This window comes from Papio anubis, chromosome 12 (assembly GCF_008728515.1).
Source record: "Papio anubis isolate 15944 chromosome 12, Panubis1.0, whole genome shotgun sequence".
Lineage (NCBI taxonomy): Eukaryota > Metazoa > Chordata > Mammalia > Primates > Cercopithecidae > Papio > Papio anubis.
The window spans coordinates 54250025-54274581 of NC_044987.1; the positions used below are offsets into that span (position 1 = coordinate 54250025).

At 39.3% G+C, this 24557-nt stretch overlaps 1 long non-coding RNA gene and 1 pseudogene across 2 annotated transcripts in view; one reads left to right on the forward strand and one right to left on the reverse strand.

Annotated features, from left to right (window-relative positions):
• LOC110741317 overlaps nt 1-24557 on the forward strand; it is a 2275404-nt gene that overhangs the window by 1738939 nt on the left and 511908 nt on the right. The window lies entirely within an intron of this gene.
• Nucleotides 161-22932, reverse strand: LOC101024638 (annotated as a pseudogene). Its single transcript, XR_004177640.1, has 3 exons — nt 22846-22932; nt 15654-15874; nt 161-2669 (listed from the first exon to the last, which is right to left on the reverse strand). The product of XR_004177640.1 is annotated as an origin recognition complex subunit 3 pseudogene (transcript).

Sequence of the window (24557 nt, forward strand, 5' to 3'; positions counted from 1 at the left end):
ATATGCAGTTATCCAACCTAAGCCACTGACTAAGAGAAGAATCCATCTCTGATAAAGAACTGGCTATTTTATAATCAGCAAAGGAACCTTAACCAAGTTCATTCTGAAAATATTCTTCAGGTACTGATAAGTCAAAGGGAATACATTTTTTAAAAATTTATACTCCTGGATAAAGGAATTTATTATACTTTTATACTATAAGTTCAAGAATGATTTACTCACAATTTAGTAATAACTTTGTGAAAAGTACAGTAAAATGTGTGAGCAGTTTTAGTTATATATATTATTTGTTGGACTATAAAGTATTCTACAGGTATTTTGATATATGCCTGTTTGGGGTTAGCAATATACTTTTCTGGATAAACATCACATAAGGATTACACATTTATCTTCTCACCAAAACAGGCTCCTCTAGTCCTCTAGTGTATGTAATATCACTGGTCACCTTTTTCGCTTAAGCTAAATGTGATAGTTCTGACTTCACTCATTTGCTTTCACTTTCTAGCAGCCTCCCCGTGTTAGCCTTGCCACAAGGTCAGTCTTCTATTTGGTAGGTTTTATAAATCCTAAAAGTTCTAGTTCAAAAAAAGTTCTAATAAACCAAGCATGGATAATTTCATTCATTTCTTCTGAGGTTGCAGAATTTGCATCCATTTTTTCAGCAGCTGTCAAAACTGTTGCAAAAGCCTATGAACAGTCCACAAGGTTGATTAGCCTGCAACACTCTAGGTGCAATTTATATGCTATGCAGATGTCTGGGGCGATATTTGGAATGCACCCTTCTTTGCTTTTCAGTGCTTCATTCTTTAGATAATAGTAAGGATTGTTGAGTGCAGTATGGAGGGCAATTCATGGAGCAGCATCTAAATGCTCACGAAGGGCATGGGCAGCACTGAAGCGGACCACCTCATGGAGAGGCTGTGTCTCAGGAGGCAGAAGCTGTTCTCTCACTAGACAGTCATGAAGTTCACAATATTTTCTCTGAGTACTTCAAATTTGGTTTGCTTCTTACTTCCGCTTGACTCCTTCATTTCCAGTAAAGACTTCTGAAGATGATAGAGGTCTGTCTTCTGAAGCCCCTTTGACTGACCCAGAAGCATCTTCTTCCTCTTTGGTTTCATCGAAGCTCTGAAACTGGGCCAGGAACTTCTCTATTCTCTTAGCTGTGCTGCCAAGGTGATTTTCACAAGAAGATTTAAAAACCTTGAAACATTCCTCAAGTATGGTCATCAGTTCATCGTTTGCCAACATCTTCAGCAGCTACAAGACTGATGCATACTCCTCTGAATTCCGTATGTTCTTTTCTAAACATGTGCAGTACAACTCTCTGATCTGTCAACCTTGTGGATACTTGGGAAGAGAAGAGGTGAACTTATGAAAACATCTCAAAACCGGAAAGTAATTCCTATGATACACATGAAGGTTTTCTAGTAACAATTGTGTTTCCTCCTTCAAACATCTCTCATTGGTCAAGAGCGCAACTTGCTTTTCTATGTACCTCCTAAAAGATGGAAGATGTCTCATCTTTTCCCGTTGATTGTTTGATAAAAAATTTATTCTTCTTTTGGCTTCTGGAAGATTACAGCACAGGACACCTAAGGGCTGGGAATAGAAATGCTCTAATAGAGAAAGCTGGTCCTTTTATAAAGTTTTGAATTTAGAAATCATGATACAAAAAGATGTTAGTCAGAACCTGCAATGCTTTTTCATTTATTTTAAAGGGAAACTGAGTTGTAAGAAGTAGCTTATTGAGTACCATAGTCAGGTGCTCCTTGCAAGACAAAACTTGGAACAGTTCTATGTACAATAGAGATGATACTGCATGAGGAAACAATCGGCGGATGATAATAGATATGGCAATTCAAAAAATGAATATTAGTGAAAATTCATGCAGATGTTGACTGTTGATAATTATGAAGTCTTGCAGTACTTTTGTGGCAAAGCTTTCCATGTCCTTTAAGATAACCACAACAGGAGGACACTGCCATTGGCTAGAAGTAGTCCTCTTTTTGCTTGGCAATTTTGGGTCTGTCTTCTGTGTGACAGTCATATACCAACTGGAAAGTGAGTCCATTGAATAATGTATCTTTCTCTGGGTGAGCTGAACACTTTCCCCCTCTTTGGATTTTATATCTACACAGCAGTTCAACAATTGTGAGATCAACTTTTGCAAAAAAAATGTTTCATATGTGGACAGTCTTTAGTTTGCAATGAGACTACATATGGTGCGACTTTATTCTGAAGGGCCTCTGTTAGACTTCTGAATGTTAAATCATGATCTGTGACATTCACACCAAGAACAAGAGCAGCAGTTGGAATTTCTCTGAGTTTTATTTGACAGCCCAAGTCTCTTGAATTCTTCTGGAATCCAGAATGAGATTTTTGCAGAAATTCAATTAGATTGTCAAACAAGTTTTTATTTAATTCTTCTTGTAGTGGCTCATTTTCAGATTTCATTTGCTGCCATATCAACTAAGTTCCAAATTGAAGCTTACTGTCCTTAGACTCATTTTTCCCTTTGTTAAAATAGTCCTCCATTGGCACAGAGATCTTTCTCTTTTTGGAGTTTGGCTTAAACACAAAGCAGCCCTTAGACACTGAGGAAGTGGCTATGGTCCTACTGGCTCTGTGGATTCCGGATGCACCGGGAATACCTTCTGACTGTGATCCTGAGTGGAGAGTAGAAGAGTACAGGTTAAAGAGAGTACTGCAATTTCAGAACACTAGTGGATTCTATTGTCCTTTTGTGATTAGACTTATTTCAGGGTCATATCAGGTAGTCTCCTGATGGTACTTGATAGGACACTTTAAGTACATAGATGAGGGCACTAGCATTTTGAGCTGCATGGCCTGGTCTTACTGATTTCTTTTAGACCAGCATCTTTAGTGAAGGTACTTACCTCTTCTATCACATCCTTCCATGTAGCCCACTTCCCAGTTACGCTGGTGCACACCTAATATCCTAAAACCCAAGCCCATCTAATACATACACCCTCAGCTCATATACACCCTTTTTCTTTGGTCTTCCTACCTTTACATGTACTAGTTTATAATTTAGAATATTCTCACCATCTTTTTTTCCTAGGGATATCTCTCACTTCCTTTGAGACTCTTGGTTCTTCCTCTGACCTCCCATAAGACACTCAGTTTATAGCTTTATAATAGATTTTGCTTGTTATGTCTTCCTATGTAGAGTTTTTACATGGCTGAATGTACACAGTGGTTAAGGAAATGAATCATAATAGATATTCAACAAATATAACAAATAGATATCAATAAATATTCAACAAATAGATATTGGACAAATATTATTCAACATAATAGATATCAAATATTTGTAAAATACATTAATACAGTTTTTTTTTTTAAGTTATATACCAATCCGGGGCATAAATTAGCGTAATTTGTGGGTACTGGGATGGGGAAAAGATAGTAAAGATATGGCTGAGGTAAGAAGATTGACTACATACCTCTCTCTAACTTCATGGGGTGGAGACTTTCTTCTTTGAAGTTTTATTTAAGACGGAGTCTTGCTCTGTTGCCCAGGCTAGAGTCAGTGGCGTGATCTCAGCTCACTGCAACCTCTGCCTCCCAGGTTCAAGCAATGCTGCCTCAGCCTCTCGAGTATTTGGGATTACAGGTGCCCGCCACCATGCCTGGCTAATTTTTGTATTTTCAGTAGAGGCGGGGTTTCACCATGTTGATGAGGCTGGTCTTGAATTCCTGACCTAAGGTGATCCAACTGCCTCAGCCTCCCAAAGTGCTGGGATACAGGTGTGAGTCACCATGCCTAGCCCTGAAGTTTTAACATGTGATAAAAATCAAGATCAACACTGACATTGTCCTAAATATCATCTATCAACCTCTTATGAAATAGCAGTCACATTGCCAGTTAGTTTATCTCATTCTAAGCCACTACTTAAATTGTAAATAGTAATTCGTGTGAATTTGCCTAGTGTTTTATGGTTTCCTAAGTGCATGTATATTCTGTGATCATTGAAATTAGTATTGTATAATGGTTAACTGCACAGACTTCAACTTTGCTTGAATTCTAATCCTGGCTGTATCATTTATTGACTTTTAACCTTGGGCAAGTCTATTAACTTCCCGGAAACTCTGTTTCCTTGACCACAAAATAGAGATAGAACATTTCTTATGGGGCTGTTGTGTTTATGAGTGGGTCTCTAATACACACTACATATGTTGCATTTATTTTTGATTCACAGGAAGCAACAGGAAGTTGTGTTTATGAGTAGATCTCTAATACACACTACATATGTTGCATTTATTTTTGATTCACAGGAAGCACAGGAAGCAATTAAAAATATTAATGATAATGTGGATAATCACCTTTTTTGAATTTCACATACAAGTCTGTGAAATAAGAGAAGATTTTATTATCCTCCACTTAGTGGATAGAGAAATTGAGACTGTTACCATTAAACTTCTAGTGCTTAAGTAACTTTCCCAAAGACCCAATTACAACTTGAAGGTAGAAATTTTATCCCAGGTTTTCAGATTCAGAATTCAGCATTTTCCCACTGTAATAGATTCCCTACAACCTAAAATAATGTCTCATTGTTCTTTCTTTGGTTTACTGCTCTTTGTAGACTCGGCTTAAGTTTGTGAAAGGCAAGTGTGAGGGAAAGGAGAGATTTGTGTTTAAATGAAATGCAGGTATGAAAAAAAATGAATTTAACTGTTCATCCCTACTGAGCAAGTTTGAAGAAAAGAAATTTTCCTATTCTCTGCACACTATTCCCAGTTACCATGAACAGTCAGTGAAAAAAAAAAAATTGGCTCCATTACTTTATTAAGCATCTTTTGAAAGGATATCAAAAGAACTTCATTTATAAAATCTTGTAAAGGTATGAAAACATTACCAACTACAAAGATAAATGGTTGAAATGAAATGGGAACTGATCTTTTTTGACAAGAATTTCAGTTTGATAACCCTGGCTGTTTTTCCCTTAAATGTACCTTCTGAGGATCTGGCATTAATCAAACCACATTTTAAATATACTGTTACATTAAGGAATGCACATTTGTCCTCAGAGATAATGTTCAGTCTTTTTTACTCTTTATCAAAGCACATTTTAATTGACTGGGAAATTAAGAAATACATTTCCTGCATATAATATGGAGAAATATGTTCACAAAAATAAATATTACAAAAAGAGGTTTATACCAAAAATGTACAGCTAGATCTAGTTGCAGAGCTATACAACTTGGCTCTGTTTGAGACTACATCTAGTTTAATGTAACTTGGATCAGTTTTAGCAACTAGCTAGCACTGTAGAGAAGACATCAGGATTTTATACATACATATATACACACATTGTGTATATACAGATATATATATATATACACACACATATATATTTGAAGAGAAGCTATATATATATATATATATTGCAGCAATGTTTACCCTCTTGACCAGGAACATTAGATGCATCTGTATATTAAAGTGTGACATGGAAGTAGCTTCTGTCCGAAAACCGTCCTCAGTCTGTTAAGCCCTGTTGGTCTCAGAGAGGTGATGGAGAAAAGAGAAGTCATCCCTCATTCTAAGACTTTTACTAAAAAGACTCCACATCCAGGGCATGGTAGTATATATCATAATTTTATTTTTAAAAGAGAGAGAAATGGCAGAAATAAAACTTTGCTCTTCTTGCTTTTAAAGATCAGAAATTCTAATCAGTTATGTTGAAAATTAAATAATAAATAAAAATAATAGCATCAATGATTTATATTTGTATCATGCTTTACCGTTTTCAAAGTGTATTTATAGCCACCATTTCAAGTGGTCCTCACACCAACACTGTTAAGCGGGATTTAAGTCAACACTACTCTGCTAAGATATGACTAATGAAGTAGAAACTATTACTAGTTCCATTTTACAGATAACATTTTTTAAAATGAGTTTCTGAGAGGTCAGATGATGTGCCCAAAGTTATGCTAATAAGTGGTCCAGCTTAAACGTGAATCCATTCAACTTGAATCAGAGTATGGTATTGGCTCCATTGGACAGTGAGATTGTTAAATCCCACTGCACTCGTTGGCATGGAAAGCCTAGAAGTCAGCAAAAGTCATCTCTCTTGTGAGTCAAAATGGCATACCCAGATTTTGACACTTTTCAAATTAAATGCTTTTCTATGTTACCATTGCTTATTGTTCATTTCTTTACCACATAGCACCCAGTATAGAATAGCATACAGTACATTTGGTTAACTATCCATCTCTCTCTTGAAACTTGAGTTACACACACAATTCAGGGCAAGGGCCTAACAGTTTATCATGTGTTCCCATTACAAGATTTAATATAGTAATTTCTGATTCTCTTTCCAGCCTTAAGATGGCATCCAGCCAGAAGCTGAATGTTCCTCTACCTTCAGTAGACAGTTTACAACCTGAACCCTTCCAAGCATTAGTCCTTGCTCTGACTTGAGAGTCAGCTCACACTCAGAATTCTGAGTTTGATGCCTATTTTTAAAGCTGAGGACTCCTCTTCCTGAGTTTTCCTACCTTTCAGCAGGAGCAAGGTGTATTAGTCTGTTCTCATGCTGCTAATAAAGACATACCTGAGACTGGATCATTTATAAGGGAAAGAGGTTTAATGGATTCACAGTTCCACATGACTGGGGAGGCCTCACAATCAGGTGGAAGGCAAATGAGGAGCAAAGTCACATCTTACATGGTGGCAGGCAAGAGAGCTTGTGCAGGGGAGCTCCCATTTATAAAATCATCAGATCTCGTGAGATTTATTAACTACCACAAGAACGGTATGGGGGAAAGTGCTCCAGTGATTCAGTTATCTCCACCTGACCCCATCTTTGACACGTGAAGATTATTAAAATTCAAGGTGAGATTTTGGTGGGCACCCAGCCAAACCATATCACAAGGGAACTTCTCTCTGCCTCCTTATTGACTCTTCTCCATAGCAGTCTGCACCTGTTAATCACTTCAAGAATGAACATCTTACCATTATTCATGTTGCCTTTGGAATTATACAAGTTGATTATCCTGCTGGTGGCGCTGTGGTGGAAGCGTTCTGAAAACAGGCACGTTTCCACACTAGGTAATGTTCTAGGTAATGTGAATCTCATGGCTGTTACACAAAGAGGTAAATAGAGGCGGCACCTTCCACTGTGTGCTTTAATCATTCAAACTGCCGCCCATTGCTGATATTGGGCACTTGGGCTGTTTCTTCCTAATTCATTCGTCTCCGTATTTTTCATTTGATACCCTTTTCCTTCTGATCTAATGTCTCTAGTCACTAAATTTACTTTCTCACAGTCCACTGATACCTATAACTTATCTCTACTGCAATTTACGTTTACTTTTCATCCCTTAACTCTGCTGATTTCTTCATCCACTTGCTTAACAAATATTCAAAGGTTCAAAATGATTTGACTTTCTAAAAATTAGTAAACTTTACTTTTAGAGAATTTTTAGGTTCACAGCAAAACTGAGCAGAAGGTACAGTGATTTCCCATATATCACCTAACAACAGTTGTACATAGCCTCTTCCTCTATTGATGCCCTGCACCACAGAAATACATTTGTTACAGTCAATGGACCTACATTGAGACATTGTTACCACCTGAGGTCCATAGTTTACTAGGGTTCACTCCTGGTCTTGTACATTCTATGGGTTTTGACAAATATATGATGGCATGTGTGTGCCATGGTGCCATGGTAATATTGTACAGAATAGTTTCATTGCTCTAAAAATCCTCTGTGCCCTGCCTATTCATCCCTCCCTCCCTCTTAATCCCTGCCAGCCACTGATCTTTGTACTGTCTCCAGAGATTTGCTTCTTCCCGAGTGTCATACCGGTGAAATAAACAGTATGTAACCTTTTCAGATTGGCTCTTTCCACTTAATAATAGGCATTTAAGGTTCCTTTATGTCTTTTCATGACTTAATAGCTCATTTTTATTAGTGAATTGTGAATGAATTCTGTTTTCTGTATCTACCACAGTCTATGTATCCATTCATCTACTGAAGGACATCTTGGTTGCTTCCAAGTTTGGCAATTATGAGTAAAATTTTTTTTAAAAAAACATCAAATAGGGGCCTGACACTCTGCTGGATACTGTTCCATAGACTCTCTTAATGATTCTCTGACTCCTCAAGATGGTTAACTATTTGGAGAAGTAAGGCTCAGAGAAGTTAAGTGACATGACCCAAATCACCAAGTTGGTGAATATAATTGTCAGGACTCAAACTCCATGTATTTTAATACAAAGTCCACAATTTCATCAGCTGCCTAGGGGAGGGGATGCATACCTCCCTACCACTCTCCCTTGCTAATGGTAGACATTGCTGGTTAGCTACAACTTACTTGCTTGTGAAGCCTAATTCAATACAAGCTGTCAATATTAATCAATTATCATTGGCATACATGATGAAACCTAATTGGCAGCCTTGCCATGACCATGGCATAAGCACTCAATCTTTGACAACATTTTGGCTAACACCAATGAAGTATGGATTTTATTATTAATATAACAGCCTAATTCAGGAAGAAACTATATATCCTTATGGTCCTTTTATAACTTTATGGTACGTTAGTAATGATTCCTTAATTCTGTTAAATTATTGAAATCCAATTCTTACTAGCCTTCTTCACTCCTATCTTCATGCCTATGCCTCACTACAGGCTGAATGTTCTAACACTGGACCTTTTCCCTTTACATGCAAATGCTTCCCACATATGCAAGTAGGAGTCGAGTTTCAGTTATCAATGCATGTGGAAGAAAGTGCCCATTATCATTAGGATTGTAGACCAGCAGACAGACATTGGAAAGCACATACATTCTAGACTGTTGTGTGTTGACAGATTTTTACTTTTCCTTGAGGTTCTCAGTATATCAATGCCACCTAATTTTATATTTTCTGCTTTTAATCTATGACTCCAATCATGTCACTTACTGGGAAGGATTATAGTTTTGATGTCTGGATTTATTTAAATCTCAGATATTTCTATTGGAAGCCCAGTATTTTCTATACCATGCAACAGTTTGCTATGAAATGAGCAGCTTAAAACATTATACATTTATTATCTCATAGTTATGGATCAGGACTACAGGAACAGCTTAACTGTGACCTCTGCTCAGGGACCTACAAGACTAAATTCAAGCTGTTAGCCAGGCTTCATTGTTATTCACAGACTTGAATAGTGAAGAATCTGCTTCAAGCCTACTCAGGTTGTTAGCAGAATTGCAAGTGAGTCTGTCATGAGAGAGTTTTACATGATATAACTTAGTCAAGGGAGCAATATTTCATAATATTTTTAATGTTCTATTGGTTAGGAGCAATTCACAGATTCTGTTCACTCAAGGGGAGAGGATCATACAAAGACCTGAATATCTAGAAGAGGGGAGCATGGGACCACCTCAGTCTGTCTACCCCAAGAAAGTGGTTTAGGGTGATAGGAATAGAACCAATGAGACTCCAAAATATGAAATATTATTTAGAGAAACCTAAAATAGATCCTGATGACAACATGACCCAGAATGCCTGGGGAAAAGCAAAGTGTATGTGCATTCCCATGAATGACCGCTAGGTGCCAGCTACCATTCCGAGAAGGAGAATTCAAAGACAAGCACATTCTTCTCTCAGGATGACATTGTCTAGACGAGCAAATAAACAAACACAATAAATAGCAAAGCAGGATGTGATAAGTGCTATGATAAAAGTAGGTAAAATTACTATAGAAGCAAAGAGGAGGGAGATGTGATAGGCTAACAATAACCATAATGAAAGGTTTCCTAGAATAGGTAATATTGGGCTCTGTTTTTAAGAACAGAAAGAAGTTAGATCAACATATAAAGTAGGTGTGTGTGAGTGTGTGCATGTGTGTGTTTCTCGTATGGAACAGACAAATGTAAAATAACTAAATACAGAAGGAGTAACATGAGTAGAGCAAACTTCTGAAATAATTGGATATCTTCAACAAAAATCTATAATCAATATGGCTCAAATACAGAGTGCTCTAGGGAGTGGAAAGTAAGGTTAGAAAGGTCAGTGAGAGCATAGTGAAGAACAGCACTGCTGGAATATGCCAGACCATTGGGTCCAGACTTTATTTTCAGAGAGTGGGAAATATTTAAAACATTTCACCAGATAAGATGTATATTGTACGTATGAAGTTCCCCTTTGTCCAGAAATTTTTCTTCTAAAACTTAAGGAAATAGCTTGAACAAGTGCACAAGAAAGTTGATGTAAGAATGTTTCTAATTATTTTTTACAAAAACGTGGAAAGTTGAAAATAATTGCATAGGAGGGTTTTAAAATACAGTATGTTATATCCATTGGGTGGACTATTGTATAGATCTTGTGATGACATGGAAAGATATCTGTAGTATGTCATTAAATAGAGAAGGCAGATTACAGAAAAATATGAAGAGTACAATTTTAGCAGTCTAACCACATGTAATTTTAGATGCATTAAAAATACGGAATGATAACATTCAAATCATTCAACATCCTCAGAAATTATATCCTTTTCATATGTTTCTGTTTGGTTTGAAGTTTTTACAATGAGCAAAAGCAATACAGGCATACCCATTTGGTAAAAGAATTTTTTATCAGAAACATCACTGTAGCATATTGTAGGGATTGATATGGAAGAGTTTGTTAGAGCAAAAATTGAAGGCACTGTAACAAAGATACACAAATTATAGTGTTTCTGACAGATAAATTGATTTTCCTGTCATGTAACAACTCAAGTAGCATCCAGTTCTGTGTCCACAAATCCACCAGGGTCCCAAGCTAACAGGGCAGGTGTCCTTTCCCCAAAACTGGTGTACAAGATTTTCCAGTTCTTGCCATTGCCAGAAAATGGGAAGGAAAAGGGAGAAAAGAGTCCAGGACAAGATTCTTTTGCTGAAATGACTTGGATCCTGTACACATCACTTCCTCTTATGTCTTATTAGTAAGGAGTTAGTTATGGAATTAACTGCGGGCTGGAGGAAGGGTTGACAATCAGCAATCTGCCACAAGGAGCAAAAAACTCTAAATGGGGGAGATTGTTTTGCAGCTTGATGTAATCATCAGGCTAAAAGATGAGTTTGTGCTTTTGTTGTTATTCCTTATTTTTAAATGAGCTTCAGGTGCATATAATTGGATTAATTATATTCCTTGTTTCAAAATATATGTTCATCGTTGGTTTATACAAGGTTCTCACTTGTTTGTTTGTTTATTATAAAATACATTGCTGCCCTAAGTAAAAATGAAATTGGTTGCGTTTTGCCACATAATAAATCATTCAAAACTCAGTGGCTTCAAGTAACAATGATTTACTGGTTCATGATTTTGTGGGCTGGCAATTCACCTGGGTTCACCTGGGTCATTCCTCTGATCTGGGCAGGTTTGGCTGGATAGTCTGAGATAGCCTTGTTCACAGTTGTCTGGAAGTTGTTGTGGACTATTGGTTAATAGTCAGCTGGGGTTACAGAGGTGGTGGCGCCAGGTTTTTCTACCAGGCTAGCTCAAGTGTGTTCACATGATAATGACTGTAGTGTTCCTAGGAACAGCAAGAGAGAGCTAGCTCGATGTACAAGCACATTCCAAGTCAGTGTCTATCATGTTTGCTCTTACCCCTTGGTCAAAGCAAGTCATTTTGCAAGCCCATAGCCAGTGTGGGAGAATATCAAGGGTGTGGATACACAGAGGTATGGACACCTTAGAGCCATTACTACAGCAACCTACATAATGGAAATCCTGTATCTACACATGTGGTCCTCCCCCATACTAATAGCTCTTACTATATTGTACGTAATCATAAGTTATTCACTTGACTATTGTATAATATTCCACTATATCCCATTGAATTAATATACCATATTTTATTTATCCTATGACATGGGGATGGTATTTGGGTCATATACAATTTTTTTTGCTACTATAGACAGTACCACTGTGAACGTTATTGGACATGTCTTCTCTTACACATATAAAAATATTTTTCCTTGGGTATATCTAGGGGTGAGATCATGAATATCAAATGTTGTGAAGTAATACCAAATTATTTTCCAAAGTGGTTATACCAATTTACATTCTCACCAGCAAAGTATAAAAGATCCTATTGATCCACAATTCTCCATAACTGAGCATAATATTCAAAGCCTTCTTAAGTTTTGCAGTGAGATGAATACAAAGTCATGCCTCACTGTGACGTTGATGACAGCGATCACATAAACTGCCCTTGGTCCTGACCCTTAACAGCAAGACACTAGAGCCTGTTTGATTTCCTGGTCCCAATCCTCCTCCATCTCAACTCCATCTTCTCTGGTTTCTCTGACACCCTCTGTGATTTAAGGCTCACAAGGCCCCATGACCACCCCCAATATAGCTACAACATAAAGTTCCTTCCAAATCTGAAATTCTTCTTTTTAAAATTTCTTTTCTTTCAAAACTTTCTTTCTCTGGCAAAACAACAGGAGGTTTGGAATTGGACAAGCCTGGTATGAATTGCACCTCCTGTACTTAACTAGCTGTGTAACCTTTAACAATTTACTTAAAAACATTTCTATGCTCCAGCTTTCTCCTACGTAAAACAAACATAACAATTCTCATTTTTTGTGAGCACTACATGTGGTGACATATGCAAAGAGGCATGCAACAAACGGGTGCTCCAATTTGGAAGTGCTGCTGATGACTCGGCACACCCTCCTGCTGGGTTCTTGGTTGAAGGAACCAGCCTACTACAGCATCAAGATTAGATAGACTAGCCTTGCCTGAGGTTAAATAGCTATTTCAGTATTCATTCATGTCAAATAAAATTGTGACTCTCAAAATGATAGTCAGATCTAACAAATTCATTCAGCTAATTTTTGGACAGTCTCAATGATGATAATGTAGATCATTAATCACTACTCTACCTGCACATGAAATAGGACAGATCTCAGTGTCAGGCATTTTCACAACTAGCATTAACAGCAAGGAAAACACAGTGATTAAGGTCCTTCAGTGCTGTTTTGCTCCAAGGAAGTGAGGAGGCCCGGAGGGATATATCAGGAAGTGTGTGTCCCCTAAGGGTCAGGAGACATGTCTTGCAAACCTGGCTCTGCTATGAGCATATCAGGTGATTGTAAAAATATGTTGACTTCTCTGGGTCAGAATTTCCTGAGAACATTGACAAACACACATTTGATAAGTGTTTGTTGAGTTGAAGTGAATTGTATCTGAAAAATGCCAATGTTGGACTAAGCCATCCCCAGTATTCCTGAGGAACCCCTACACTTTCACACCTCATTTGAAGCAGCAACTTCTGCATGAAGTCTTTTCTGACTGCTCCAGAGTGGCAAGGCCCTATTCAGGAGCACAGAGCCTCCCATTAAAGATCTTTCAAAAGGACTCAAGACCATAAAGTGGTCCAATGATGTTTATGGGAGATACAAAGGTGGCCGTAGTTTCCCAAGAATCCACACTTATATCGCAAATGTCCGTTAGAGGCTGGGAATTTATGTATGGCCTGGATCCTGTGAATGGCTCGTGGTGAGTGAGGTACAAGCCCCTTTGCTGCATTCTACACCACTCTGCCTGATGTTACATGGATCTGCCTTAGGGATGAGTGGCTCTTCTCTGGAATAATCTCATTATTTGAAGTTAAGTCAGACACTGATGCTACAGAAACTTTGATTTGTGTTTAGAATATTTGTGTTAGAGGAATTGTTTAAAGGTTTGTCATTTTAACAGACCAAAACCCAGATAGGCATAAAAAGAACATTAAAGCATAACTATATCTCCTCAATATAGCACAATGCAATAAGGTTCTGAACCTGTAGCTCAAGACTAATTCCAGCTCTTCTACTGATAGCATGTATAATTTTCAGTGAATCACCCGTTTTCTGAGCCTCAGTTTCCTCACTTAGAAAATGTAGATAATAATATCTGTTCTGCTTCTTTTGTGGAAACATTTGAAACTCAGGGAGATAATGTAGTGGTGTTGCATTGGAAGTTGTTGTTACCTTGAATCATCTCCATCTGTCTCTGCAGTGGTTCTGGGTCCCCAGTTCATGGGAGCCCTCACTAATCTTTAACTGATGGGACACTGTCATAGCCATCATCTGGATACTTTGTGTTTACACAGCACTTACTCAGAGGAGCTGAAGGCAATGGGGCTTCTCTTCTGCACAATCCCTAGGGGTACTCTCATCCTGTAATGGCTCAGAGCTTGGACATATTTTGCAAGATAATCAGCTCAAACTCTCTTCTGCTTGGTTTCAGCCCATTTCCCCCTGCCACATTCCCCAGGACCAAACTTCTGTCTCCAACAGTGGGGAGAGCAAGACTAGTGCCAGATTATCTAATTACAGAAGCTAAGACTATTGCTGCCATACATGATGCAAATATATTTTGATCAAGGCCCTAATACTGATTTCTGGGATGTCACATTGCATTAGTAATATGCAGCCTTTTCTCCACCACGTGGCACGGGATGCTCACTGTCCCTTAAGGTGGAACCAGAGAGCTACATTCTGACTGTGATATGAAGGATACTTTTGTTCCTTTGTAGACATATACCATAGTGATTAAGAATATATATTTTGGATTCCAAGGGATTTGAGTTAGAACCCTATCTTTGCTATTTGTTAATTAGATAACCTTCCACAAGTCACTAAACTTCAGTTACTTTTTATGTACAATGAGCTAATAATATATACCCTCACAGGACTGTAAGGAGTATTAAGTTACCTAATTTATGTAAAGTATTTAATACAGTACTTGGCCCATAGAAAGAGCTCAATCTTAGTATGTATAATTATTACTATATTATCATGTAACTTATATGATCTCATTCCCAATTTTGGTTTCTGTTATATTTAAATCCAGTTTACTTTGTTAATTAATTGAACAATCACATATATGCCTTCTTGACGGGAAGTCTGATATCATCTCTTGAGTACTATTCTGGTATTCCATGTCTCTGCTATGAATTGTTCAAGAACTTTGAAGTGTATAAAAATCAAGAAAGGGCCAGGCGCAGTGGCTCACGCCTGTAATCCCAGCACTTTAGGGGGCCAAAGCAGGCAGATCACCTGAGGTTAGGAGTTTGAGAACAGCCTGGCCAACATGGTGAAACTCCATCTCTACCAAACATACAGAAATTAGTTGGGCGTGGTGGTGGGCACCTGTAATCCCAGCTACTCGGGAGGCTGAGGCAGGAGAATTGCTTGAACCTGGGAGGTGGAGGTTGCAATGAGCTGGGATTGCACTATTGCACTCTAGCCTGGGCAACAAGAGTGAGACCCCATCTCAAAAAAAAAAAAAAAAATCAAGAAAGATAACCAGGCTGGGCACGGTGGCTCATGCCTGTAAATCCCAGCAGTTTAGGAGGCCAAGGTGGGAGGATCACTAGAGCCCAGGAATTGGAGACCAACCTGGGAAACATAGTAAGACCCCAATTCTTTAAAAAAAAAAAAAAAAGAAGAAGAAGAAGAAGAAGAGGAAGAGAAAGAATAATAATTAGCTGAACATGGTGGCACCCACTTGTCGTTCTATCTATTCAGGAGGCTGAGGTGGAAGGTTCATTTGTGCACAGGAGTTTGAGGCTGCAGTGAGCTATGATTGTGCCACTATATTCCAGCCTAGGCAATGGAACAAGACCACATCTCTGGGGTAAAAAAAAAGAAAGAACTCACCTGTCATGGCTTCTGGCAGCTGGTTTTGCACAGCCTGAGATTGCCCAGTGCCATAAGGATGAATGTCCTTGTGAACCCATCTTGGGATTCTTCACCCTCCATCACATTCTCACCATTTCCCCTCCTCTGAATTGCAAGGTGGAGGGGCTGACTAGGGGACTAAGGAATTCCCGGGTCTCTCTGTCATCTGGCTTCTAACTGGCTTCAGCCGATAGAAGGCACTGGGAGGAGATTAGAAGAAAGTGAAAGGAGCAGTCAGGCTGTTTCTCTCCCTTCCTCTTTGCCTCAGGCTCTTGGATCAGATAACACTTCTTATTTTCTTCATAACTTTCCCTGCTATTTCTGATCTCTGGATCATCCCACAATCATCTGCCTGACTCTTTAGCTACACGCCCATCTGCATAACAAATCCTCCACATTAAATTCTGTCTATCATAAAGACTGGAAGTGGTTTCTGTTTGTCTGGTTAGACCCCTACTGTTATAATTTGCTGGATTCCCTGCTAGTACTGTGGGGGCCTCCTATATTCACTCCAAGATTATAGCTTTCATTTTCCACATGTAGATGCTCATCTCGATTACATAAACGTGATACTAAGTCAGAGTTCCTGAGACCTGAGGAGACGCCAGTCTTATGATTGCATAACTAAGTGATGTCATCAGCCAAGAGCTCTTCTAAGGGACCAGCTAATACTGGTTACGGAAAATGAAACTGCACCTCCTCCTTGACCCATGCAGTGTTTAATCAGAGATGGTTTAATCACATACCACTCTATGCTATCACAATTCCCTGTTCATACTTCTGTTGCAGCACTCGACACTTTATCACTGTGTGTGTGTGCGCGCATATGTGCCTTAGTTTATCAATGCACATCTGGTGGAAAATGAGCCCCTTGAACATTGGGATTATATCTGTATCCCATGGGTCTATCACAATGCCTACCTCAAAGGAGGTATTCATTATATGTTTAATAAATAAAGGAAAAAATAAACAACTGAGTGGCATTCATTAACTAATGAGTAGAGGAATGAAAGAATAGATGAATAAATGAATGAAATTCAAGGAAACAAATGAAAAGGGAAGACAGGGGCATGCAGGATGCCTAAGGAAGTCACAGCATGGAGGTTCCAAGTCTGAGATTGTTGATGCTCATGCTTTAATATCCCACCCCAGAGGCCTGCATCACAAGTGTTTGAAAAAACAAATGAGAAATATGCAACCCCTTTTTAAAAGTTATGAGAGCTTTCCAAAATTATAAAACTGCAATTCAAGTCCTGTTCCCCCAGTCTGCCTTCTCTGCTGGCTCCACCCCACTCAGCTGTCTCTCAAGAAAGGAGGGCAGGGGGCTAGCAGGAGACTGGTAACTAGGGATTGCCTACTAAGCTCTTCAGTCCTCACCACAGAGATGGCTGGGGCGGGGGGGTCCTCTGTACTTTACAGATGATGAGATGTGCATAGAAAAAGAGACTTTAAAAGAAATTGTCCAAGATTCCCTAACTAGTAAATGGTCCAATTTGGATTTGCACTCAGATCTCTGCAAAACCCAGAGAGTCGTTTTCCTACCCCAGTAAGCTGCCTTTACTGCAATGTGCAGAGATGTGATTTATCTATGCAGCTCAGCGGAGGGATGTGGCTGGCTGACTAGATATTACTAGACAGGGGACACTGCTTTGGAAAATGATGTACTCCATGAAATTGAAAATGGGAAATAATATGTATACCAGAGATTTCTACCAGGTAGCTACTAAAAACCTCAGCAACAGAAGTGTACAGGCATACACTGTCTTTTAACAGTTTAATCCTCTTTTAGGTGTTTTTTTTTTTTTTAGGCCAGTTGAATTTATCCTGGAGAAGCTGCCTGTGTTCCACCTGTCACCCCCTGGATTCCACAGCACCTGCCTCAGGAAGGTGCCCCTATCTATATCTGTTCCATGTTTGCCTGTATTTACAGGGTATTGGTTAGGTGACAAATGCCCAGACCGCTGTAAATGCTCTTCATCATTTCCTCACTCCCACTCTCATTCCCTCTTGTGCTAATTTGCCCACTGGTGCAGATCTTGCAGCAGTCTATGATGATGGAGAAATCAGCCATTCATTCTATTGCTCCCTTACCCATTCATTCATTTGTTCCGTCAAGTCCTCCTATGCCCTGGAGGTACACAGCACCAGTGGAGCAGGCAAACTTGGACACAGATAATTATGATATCATATTCAAAGAATTTTCACAAAGATAACAGGATATGGGAGCACTTGGAGGGAGCAGTTATCTCTGGCTAAGTGGAGGAATGTATTACTGAGGAAGAAATTTTCCAGTTGGTCTTAACAAATCAATTAGAGATGCTCCTGTGCAGAAGGAGAGAAAGAATGGATGCACGTGGAAAAAAGGTGTTTCATCCAGGTACAAAGGTTGGAGAGAGGATGGGATCATCCATCCGGGGCCTTCCTCCACCTTGTATGGAGGCAAGAAATGAGCCTGAAGAAAGTAGTTGTAAAGGCAGCTTGAACTCAATCCCATACACAGAGGAGGCCATCAGAGTTCTAGGCATGATCATGTGTCTAAAGTGCTACTGAGGATTTCTTTGGAAGGACCTACTGGAAACAGGCATTCCTCCTCCCTATTTCATTTTTCTTTTATCCTGAATTGCTGCTCCCTGCCAGTCACATGGTACCTACCTTAGAGAGCAGCCAGCCAGGGCAAAATGCCTAACTTCATCCCTGGTGGCTGCAGCATCTGCATTAAATCCAGAGGCCCAAACCATTACATGTTTTAGATGCAGCACAGCACAAGGGAAGAGTCCAAAAGCTGAGTCCTTACCCTAGTGCTTACAAAAAACAAACTTTGTATCTTCAGTCTCAACTATCCCACTTGAAAAGTTCTCACTTCTGTGTTTTTGATCACACTCCCCCACCCACAACCAGAATTCCCTTCTTCCTGCATATTCATCAGGTCCATATAAAAAGTTTTCTAAAAAGAGTAAAGGATGTGATTGTGCCCTTCTTTACACTCTCAGAACACTTTACCTCATGGAAGTCACTTCTGCCTGGTTATGTAGTCGTATGTAATGGAAGAGGATAGTCTTGCCTGGAATGCAAACCTCACACACCAGAGTCACCATCTCTACATTTCCTGGACCTAGGTAGCACCTGGCTTTCAATAGCTGCATAATTGCTGTGCAGTGACCTAAGCACAGACCTAGGATCTAGTCAGGCCTGGGTTCAAATCTTGGCTGTAATACTTCCTAAGCACCACTTATCATTAATCAGGTCATTTGACCTCTAATTCTCAAGCAGCATTGGCAGGTTAGAGATCATGGAGGTAAAGCTCCCACCCCATTCTCAGGACATGGTGGGGGCTCCACAAATGGTGTCTGCTAATAAATGCCCCCCCTTTTCCCTTCTCTCCTCTTTGCCACTTGCCACAAAGGAACTTATATTTTCCTGCTATACTGGTTGACTGTGGGACGAAAATCTAAAAATCAAAAATCTAAATAAAATAGATGACAGAACTCTCACAGACCCTTTCATCCCCATGAAAAATGATCACAGGGAACCGAAGTACATAATGAAGGGGAGAGATAAATGTCATGCAAAATTTCCATCTCAAAATAAAAGGCGAGCTGCATCACATCCTTCCCCATAATCACATCGTAGAAACATGTGCAACACTGCATCAAGCCTAGAGTATATTATGAACCCCTGCAGACACAAAAATTTTGTGAGCTGTAGGTTGCAGAAACCCACAGAGCTGGGAAAGCAGAGGTTTAATGGTATTTTAAATGTTTTGACTATACAGGAGGCAGAATCTGCAGTCTAATCATTTTCAGAATACTTGATGCACTGTAGGCAACCATGGGACTTGCGTACTCCCCAGCAATCTGCACCAAGAATGGGGCAAGTTATAAGGGGAAAGAAGGGAAGGAAAGGGGATGGTAAGTATATGGAGCACCTACTATGTGTGTGTTACTCTCCCTCAGCTATTTCCCTTAATCTTCCCAGTATCCCTGGAAGGTAGGTTTTCTGAGCTACACCTCTGGGCTTAAAAGGTAGCTGATATAAGCTTCTGAGAGTTATGAGAAAAATAATTCTAAATCTCATTTATGTGTTAAAGTTAAATCATTCCATACACCCATGTTCACAGCAGTAGTATTCACAATAACCAAATGGTAGAATCAACCCTACTGTTCATCCATGGATGAATGGATAAGCAAAACACCATATTTATGTACAATAGGCTGGTTTTCAGCCTTAGAACGGAAGAAAATTCTGACATATGCTACAATATGAATAAATTCTGAGGGCACTATACTAAGTGAAATAAACTGGTCATAAAGAAACAAATACTGTATGACTCCACCTATATGAGCTATCTAGAATAGTCAAATTCATATTTCCTATCAAGAGTAGAGTGGTGGTTGTCTGGGGCTAGGGGAAGAGAGAATAGGGAGTTTTTTAATGGACAGAAAGTTTCAGTTTGCAAAATTAAAGAGTTCTGGAGACTGGTTACACAGCAACATGAATATACCTAACATTACTAAATCATACACTTAAAATTGGTTAAGAGACTGGGCACAGTGGCTCACACCTATAATCCCAGCACTAGAGGGTGACACAGGAGGATTCCTTGGGCCCAGGAGTTTGAGACCAGCCTGGGCAATATAGTGAGACCTTGTTTCTACAAGAATAACTTTAGCTTGGTGTACACCTGTAGTGCCTATATGCTGGTATCATGCAATTTTGATTATTATAGCTTTGTAATATATTTTGAAATCAGCTAGTGTCATGCATCATTTAAGCAACATCTCATAAGCTACAGTTGTAAGTCCCTTTTCTTCCTTGTCCCTTTTTCTCCATCTTCTTTTCTCTTCTCTCCTTTATCTCTTCCTTCCACCCTCTCGTTCATTTGTTCTGAAATATTTGCTAGGGTAAAGGTCCAAATATTAAAGTCCCTGCTTCCCAGGAGCTCAGAGTTCAGTGTGGGAAAGAGTTAAAGCAGGAAGAAGTGTCAATGTGTCAGTTTGCATGCCAGTATCATGCTGTTTTGATTATTATAGCTTTGTGATATATTTTGAAATCAGCTAGTGTGATGCATATAGCTTTGTTCACTTTGCTCAAGATTGCTATGGTTTTGTGGGGCCTTTTGTGGTTCCATATAAATTTTAGAATTTTCTATGATTGCAATTTTGATAAGAATCACATTGAATGTGTAGATCACTTTGGGTAGTATGGACATTTTAACAATATTCAATCTTCCAGTTCTTGAACGTGGGATATCTTTCCATTTATTTACATCTTCTTCATTTTTTTTCATTGATGTTTTATAGTTTTCAGTGTACAAATTATTCAACTCCTTGGTTAAATTTACTCCTGAGTATTTTTATGCTATTATTAATGGGATTGTTTTCATTTTGGGGGGGGAATCTTTTCTCGGGGGGGGGGGAAGAGTGTCACTCTGTCACCCAGGCTGGAGTGCAGTGGTGCGATCTCTGCTCACTACAACCTCCACGTTCAAGGAATTCTCATGCCTCAGCCTCCTGAGTAGCTGTGATTACAGGCACTTGCCAACACGCCCAGCTAATTTTTGAAGTTTTAGTAGAGACGAGGTTTCACCATGTTGGCCAGGTGGGTCTTGAACTCCTGACCTCAGGTGATCTACCCACCTCAGCCTCCCAAAATGTTGGGATTACAGGTGTGAGCCACCATGCTGGGCCAAGATTGTTTTCTTAATTCCTTTTTTGGAGAGTTCATTGTTAGCATAGAGAAACACATCTGATTTTGTAAGTTGATTTTATATCCTGCAACTTTACTGAATTTGCTTATCAGTTCTTGCAGTGTTTTGCTGATGTCTTTAGGGTTTTTATAATGTATGATTATTTCCTCATCAAAGAGAGACAGTTTTACTTCTTCCTTTCCTATTTGAATACTTTCTCTTTATTTTTCTTAACTAATTTCTCTGGCAAGGATTTCTAATACTATATTGAATAGAAATGGTGAGAGTAAGAATCCTGGTCTTGTTCCTGATACTGAAGGAAAAGCTTTCAACTTTTCATTGTTGAGTATGAAGGGCTGGTGATATATGGCCTTAATTGTGTCAAGGAACATTTTTTCTTTACTTAATTTGTTGAGAGTTTTTATCATAAAAAGATGAATATTGTCCAATTTTTTTCCTGCATCTATTGAAAAAATCATCTTCATTGTTCTTCACTCTATTAATATACACTAAAATCTATTCTTATTTACACACACCTTCTTATTGATATTCTAGATGCACTGTAAGTTTTGATATTCAAGATGCTTTGGCACTAAATAAGCGTACAGGAACCACCCCACTGTTATTCCAGTGCAGGTAGATACGACCTCCTTGGATGGGGCTTCACTTTCGTGGTTCAGACCATTGTTTGATCACAGGTTTCTCAGGGATCCTATCCTTCCCTTCCCTTCCCTTCCCTTCCCTTCCTTCCTTCCTTCCCTTCCCTTTTTCCTTCCTTTTTCCTTTTCCTTTTTGCCTCTTTTCCTTTTCTTTTCCTTTCTTTTTCCTTTCCTTTTTCCTTTCCTTTCCTTTCCTATCAAGGTCTCACTATGTTTTCCAGGCTAATTACAAACTCCTGGCCTCAAGTGATTCTCCCAACTTGTCCTCCCTAAGTGCTGATATTACAGTATGAGCCATTGCACCCGGCCATAGATTTTTCTGTTTACCTACTCTAGACTAGATTCTAAATTCCTCTGGAGCCCGTGAGAGCTGCTCTGTGTCTTGAATGTCACATTGGCTTGATCAACCCGAGCCCCAACCCTTTTATATTTATTCACTCCAAACACACATTTGGGAAAGGGTACAGCACTAAGGAAGGAAATCAAGGCTCAACTAAGTTGCCTCAAATCACTGAGGAACAGTGGAAAAGTCAAGAATATAAAACAAAGCCTGTCTGGCTCTGAAACTTGTATTCTTGCGTACGTACAAATATGTTTTTATAATCCAATGCCTTACACAGAGTCATACAGTCAATGTTGCTTTAATGGTTTTATGTTTCTTAGAGTAAAATACCTGAGTATAATAAAATACCAATAACTTTTCATACATAATTAATGAATAGGTGTTTAGGTTCCTTTCTTATTGCTGAAGAAGGCACAATGAGGCATAGGGTAAAAATCCTTTTCTGTTACTAACCAGCAGTGTGACCTTGAGCAAATCATTTACCTTTTCTGGTTTTCAGTGATTGCTTCTGCAAAGTGAGTGTCTGTAACTAAGTGATCTTTGAGGAAATTCTTAATTTGTGCCTTTGGTAGCCCTAGCTGTAGCCAGTCTCTGATATTACAAGACAAGGACAGCATGATGACCAGCGCAGGTCCCCTAACCCTTTTCACCATGGATGAATGCTCCTCTGGAAACAATGTCATTTCTGCAGAAAAGGGCAGGCTTTGTCAGGCTGCCACGCAGAATATCTTCTATCTCCTTACTTCCATGAGCAGAACAAATCAGTCTCTGTCACATGAATATTTCTTCTTTTCTCCCCAGACACAGCAATGTGGTCTTTACACTACAATAACTTTGAGTTATTTCACTCTTTGCTATAGTCAAGGGGATTCAAGCTTCACTCAATGTTATTCGGGCATGACATGGCATCATTTAAGCAATATCTCATAAGCTACAGTTGTAGGTCCCTTTTCTTTCTCCATCTTCCTTTCTCTTCTCTCCTTTATCTCTTCCTTCCATCCTCTCATTCATTTGTTCTCAATCACTTACTAGGGTAAAGATCCGAATATTAAAGTCCCTTCTTTCCAGGAGCTCAGAGTCCAGTGTGAGAGAGAGTTGAAGCAGAAGTGTCCACTGAGAGTTTGTGCTGGTAGAGGGGAGGGCAGGGTTAGTTTTGTGGCAGGAGCTGAGAGAAACAGAATGGACATGTTTCCAGGACAACTGGAATGTTGAGATGGTGATGAAAGCTAGGGGGGATGTTTGCTAGGTTGATGGCAGGTGCCATGGGGGTAGGGAGGGCTTCCCAAGTGGAAGTTTCAGCCTATACAAAGGCACGGAGGCAGGATCACTAGCAAGAAGCACAGAAAAAGGGCAGGCTGAAGAAGCTGGGTTCATTGGCAGGGCCCTCTGGGGTGCCAGGGCTGCCTTTCCCCATCCTGCTCACCATGCAGGGGAACAGCGTTGCCTCTAAATCACTTTCATTGTGTGTGTGTGTGTGTGTGTGTGTGTATTCTTTTTTAAAAAGGTCTCTATATATTCTTGTTATTCATGTGTACATGCATGCATGTAGGTATGTGTCCCATAAAACACTAGGGGACCTGATTTTACCTATGTCTGTTCTGGTTAGGAGAGCCCACTTCCGCATGTGAACTTATTCTGGGGCATGAAATTGAAAGAAGCAGGGCCTACCATGTGATGGGGATTCAATAAATATCTGCTGCACAAATGATGTTAAGAGTTAGATTCTTTCTACCTAACAGGTAGGTTTCCAAAGAAAAAAAAGAAAGATTAGGAGAGATGGCATCTCAGGAGGCAGTGGTTATGGGTCAGGTCTATGAGTTCCTTTGCAGATGGAGAAACTCCACTTTGTCAGCCTAAGGCACAAGGAGACATGCTCAAGAGGGCAGATTCATAAGAGGTTGAATAACAGTGGCCAAAAATGTCAAAATGTTCCTCTTTAACAAAACTGTTACTCACACTGTATATCCCATATGCTGATGGCATTTGATATGTGGCTAAAGAAGAGGAGGAGGGGGTAGTAAAAGAAAGAGCAAGAGGGGACGATCAAGTAGAAAGATGACAAGTTTTATGAAAATAATTATAAAGAGTGCTCCTGCTGGCACTTTGCTAGTTAATAATAATGAAAATGATGGTAATAATGATTACAACCACAATAATAATACTGAGCACTTAGCAACTAACATGCACTGAATGCT